The 5,179-nt window shown below is 30.8% G+C and overlaps 1 protein-coding gene across 1 annotated transcript in view; it reads right to left on the bottom strand.

Annotated features, from left to right (window-relative positions):
• Positions 1–3,586, bottom strand: part of LOC123012720 (ichor) — a 21,065-nt gene extending 17,479 nt beyond the window's left edge. The window contains exon 1 of the mRNA XM_044410814.1: positions 3,110–3,586. The gene's annotated coding sequence lies outside the window, so the exon portion shown is untranslated. The remainder of the gene's footprint in view (positions 1–3,109) is intronic.
• Between the last annotated feature and the right edge of the window lie 1,593 nt (positions 3,587–5,179).

Raw genomic sequence — 5,179 nt, 5'->3', positions numbered from 1 at the left:
TTGATAATGTCAATTTTTTATTGACACCATTCAACCAGGTTTTATTAACTTTTATTATTACATATTAGTTTTTTTAATTTGATAATTTTTTTACCACATGTCTTACCAAAAAAACTAGTAGGTATCTTCCAAATTATGAAAAAAAATGGGTCCCTATATAAAATTGGAAAGTTGTATATAGTCCAAAATATACTAGGAGATTTAGAAAAAATCAAAAATTGTCTGACTATATTAAAAGCCATTTACTTAATTTATTTTTTTAATTTATAAAATCGGGCCATAAAGAAAAATCTTGCACCGTTGTCGTTCTTGAAAATCACCCAGTATATGCAACTAAAAATTTTTGAAAATTCTTTCAGTATTTTGCATAAAAAAACAGTCGTGGTTATTGCCAGTAAGACACCTGAAAAGTCGAAAGAGTTTCAGGAGTGCAAAAAGAATTTCGTTTTCGTTGCGAAAAACGCCCCATTTCAGTGAGAGTAGTCTCCAAGCACCCTAATTATCCGAAAAAGTCGCTGGTATTCCAAGTCTTTGTTGGCGTGTTAACCGGAAGAGCGGTGTGTGTGGGTCCGGGGATGGCGGGGGCCGCCCGGAGTCAGTGATGTGATGTTGGTGGGGGCGCGAGAGGGGCCGCTAAGTAGTCCAACGACCTACTTTGGCAACGACGCATACTTTACTCGACTTGTATCTTGTCTTTGTACAAAGAAGAGATTCTTCGGCCTCGATTCTCGTTTTATTCACGACACAAATTTACCGAATTCGGCAATTTTTACCACGGAAACTTTTACTCTTGACTCTCTTGGTAATTATTCACTGGAATTACCGTTTCCGATAGAAAACAAACCATTCATAACCTACAGTAACTTTTACATGGAAATTATATAAATTTATGTCAATGTACTCGATGCGAGCAGAAATTCATTTTGATTCGTAATTATTGTCTACAAATGTTGCGTTTACGGATCTTAATTTGTGTTTACGTCGAAAAATTCTCATGAATATTTATCGAGGGACTTTTCGGGCTTAAATTGAAGGGTTTTTAAATGATAATTTTTCTCTAATAGTCGGAGAAATTGGTCTGTCTGGACGAGGAAGAATTTCAATTATTGGGTTGCGTATTTTTACCCAATCAAACATTAAAATCAACAGCAGACAAAAACTGAATTTAGTCACAAAAAACAAATTCTTCTATTTTTTGACTAAGTTGTGCATTTTTTGTATGAGGTAATGGCTTCTCTGGCCGTCTTAAAGAAAATGGAAAATGTTAATTTAAAACAACTTTAAAATTAATAAAATTTAAATTTTAATTTTGCTCAAATTAAATTTTACAAAATATAAAAATTTGGCAAAACATCAAGAAATATAAATTGTTTTGTTGCTAAAACTCACATTTAATGTTTTTTATTTTGTACTCAATGTTAAATAGTGCTTTTATCAACTAATTTCAGTAGATAAAGTAGTCTTTTAAAGTCTAGTGAAATAAAGTAATTTTTATCAACTGCTTATATTCCAAAATAAAACGAAATATTATACACAACAACAAAAAGCCCAAATTCTTTATCGTCTTGTATAATAAATAACTATTTTTCTATTGATAATTTACTGCTGTTTTTCTACGAAAATAAGTCAATTTTAGCACTTTTCAATTTTCATTTTCAGTAAATTATTAATAATACTCCATTGTCAACAAGTTGAAATTTATTTTTGCAATAATACAATTTTTTATTTATTTTTTAAGCAAATTTATGTACAAGTATTCTGCAATGTGTGTAATGTTATTTGCACAATTTTTAGTGAACTCTGCTAATCTTTCAGTTAGCGAAATGATAAAGCAGGAAATCTATCTAAAATGTCAGCTAATCTAACATCTGACATTTTAACTACCTAACATTTATCAATTTGCTCATTTCATGCCATTATATATCCATAAAAATGTAGTCTAAACGATGCTTTTTGACACATATCTTGTTACAAACCTCTAGTTTAAAAAAAAATAGTTATTTTTGTGCTCAAGTTTACTATTATTGCCTCTAAATTCAACTAAATTGTATGCTAAGCAATACAGTTTAAAACGATTAATTTTGGAAAGTGTGCTATAAATAACTAAACTATGTTAAAATAAATATATTTTAAGCAAGAAGACGTTCAAAGTTTCTCAAAGTAACACAAAAATTCCATTTTAATCACCTCTGAATTTACAATTTTTATTTAGCCATAGAATTGCAAATTTAATCGATAATTGATAGTGCTATTAAAAGGCAACCCACTATAAAACCTTTCAATTTTTAAATAAATTGCCATTTTTGAAAAAAACTAAATTTCATTTTCAAAACACATTTTTTATAGCACAAGAAAAAAGCTTAGCTCCATACTTTTCGTGCACTCTGTATAAAAATTCTGTCAAAAAAATTTGATATTTATTTTTTGACATTTGACACTTTTTTATGGTTAGTTAATTATACTGATGATCTTTCATATGTTTTTTTTACAATTATTTGGTAAAAGTACAAAAATTTTGCCAATAAAAGCCATAAATAACATTAAACAGAGTTACAATTTCCTTGTTTCCTCTCTTAATGGGCTGAAGCAGAAAAACTTGAAAAAATATTTTTCCAACAAAAATAAATAGAGTCAAAGTGCAAAATTTTAACTCTCATAACTTCGATTTTTATACATATTTTTTTTAACATTTTTTCCATGTTTCTGGTATTTTACTTACTGGGGCGCGAGTTCTGGCGCACCCTGTATAATTGTTCTGACTTGACTTGATTATAAGTCTTGTTGAGAAGCACATTACTTTCAAATTATGGTTCATTTCTGCGAAGCAATTAGTGATTTTCAGACCGGCTGTATATCGAGAATTGAGCTTCCCTGAAACCGCCTGAAATTTTGTTAAAATTTGTTGTCAAAGTCGACAATTTTCCACATGCAAATACCAACATTACCATCACATGAATAAAAAAAATGGAACGGGTCGAACTATTGTACATTGTATAGAACAATAATCCATTTTTCGCCTGTTTAACCGAATTTCGTTGGTGAGTAATCATAATCACCTCGTTCATGGCCAGGGTGATCAAAAAAACCAGATAAAGTCCGAGATACTTACAAAAAGAGCTAAATTCCGATAACACAAAAATCGATATCCGCAGTGAGAACACACAACACATCCGTTTTTTTTTTCAGTTTTTTGATTCTTTTTTCAGTTCACCGCTTGGGTTTGTGCAAAACGTTGCTTTTCCTCCGCAAATACATCCCGAAATCGAGCACTAGTTGCGGTTTTCTTTTGTAACACGAATAATGATTTATAAGTGTGTTACGGTGTCATCGGTTTAAGTCCAGTCTTGGATGCTCCGGGTCAACCCATCAATGCACAATTCCGCACAAAAACCCCCGGAAAACACTTCGACGACACTCAATTCATCACGGTGGTGGAGGGTGGGATTTTGGGGGCGCCGAAATTGCCGAAATTTCGTAAACACGGACGTGCTCTTTGCGACAGAGGACGCACTACTGGACACTGGAAGCCCTACTCAATACCACTGGCCCCTAGAAGTCCCCTCTACAAGAATATAACTGTACCTGTTGTAGATCCATACTGAGTACACTGAGGTAACCTACTTTGCTCGGGTGGGGAGGCTTGTCTAGATGATGACTACAGATTTTGATGTCTTCGGGGGTTGGCCCCACCTGGGGCGATTTTCGCTAGTTTTGGCCAAAACTTAACAAAGTGTGATTTAATTCGACTTTGTCAAAATAAGTTAACACATTTCGTTTGAGTTTAATTAATTATATCTCTTGGATCTTGATGAAATTGTGCACATGCGCACTGGAAGTGCGGTTGCTGTTCTGATTTACTATTGAAATTTCCTGCAATCTCGATTGCGGGCGCTCAGCCAAGGAAAATTTACTCATTTTTGTTGAAATGTGGAAAAAATGAAAGTCATTTCCACTCAGGATGCAGGAAAATCATTGCACAAGTGCTTCGTTTTGTTTCAAGTTGTTTTCTTAATTATAGAGACAACTAAATGAGCGACTGAAAAAATAATTGTCACTTGACCTCAACCACCTGCCGCTTCCGTTTTCTTGAATTTATTTGGATTTATTCTCTCGGAAAGACATTAAAAGACTTTGAGAGGTGATTCTTTAGGTCAAGAAAAAACTTGGCCTTATTTGTATAAAAAAAACTTTTTTTATATTGACATAAAAAATCACCCTCGGAAATCTTTTAAGGTTTTTTCAGGACAACCTGTATATGCAATTTTGTTTTTTAAAAAAATATTTTTATATGAAACTACTTATATTTAAAATTAAAGTAGATGTTTGTCGTTTAATACAAGAGGATAGCTATCAAAATCCTGAAATTTTGCAAAATAACTGTTATCAAAAAAGTAAATATTTTCATAAAAGAACGCTTTTCTCAACCTACAATTTTTTATTATAAAAATTACTGTCTTATAAATGCAAGAATAAATAGAATATTGTTTTTTTCTAGGATTAAGAGTGTCACTTTTTTGGCGAAACAAAAAACTTATTTTTAATCCGAATAAAACATGTTATTTTTTCTTCAGTCAACAACAACATGCGCAAAATTAAAAAAAAAGTATATTGTTTTATATTAGGATTAAGAGTCAATTTTTGAAGCTAGAATTGAACAAAATTTAGGTCTACGATTAAAAGTGAGAATTGTCATGATAACAATTTTTTTCCTATTTATAAAAACGTCAGTTTAATCTTTCAAACATGTCATTAAAAATGACGTTTTAATCCGACTGGAGAAAAACTTAGTTTTGTAACTTTGATAAAATAAAAAGTACCAAAAATTATTTTTATTTTAAAATAAAAATAATTCTGTTTTTTATTTATATATTTCGTGCAAGAAACAATACATAAATTAAAAAATTAATGAAAAATTAAAATACTTAAGTTGCTAATCAGTCATAACACTCATAACTAAGGATTTTATCATTTTTATAAATAATACCTAGATTGTTGAGATGAAAAACAAACTGAGTGTCCGGAAAAACAATATATTATTTATTAAAAAAAATCCAATATAAAAATATTTTTCCTTAGAAACTATATTTAAAATTAAAGTAGATATTCTTGTTTAATACAGAGGACTGAAATTTTGAAAAATAATTTTACACTGAGGTAACCTACTTTGCTCAGGTAGGGA

The sequence above is a fragment of the Tribolium madens genome, unplaced genomic scaffold (assembly GCF_015345945.1).
Source record: "Tribolium madens isolate multiple individuals breed KSU strain unplaced genomic scaffold, Tmad_KSU_1.1 Scaffold_96;HRSCAF=242;Tcas5.2_LG5, whole genome shotgun sequence".
NCBI classification, from domain to species: domain Eukaryota; kingdom Metazoa; phylum Arthropoda; class Insecta; order Coleoptera; family Tenebrionidae; genus Tribolium; species Tribolium madens.
This window is presented reverse-complemented; position numbering and strand designations above follow the sequence as displayed.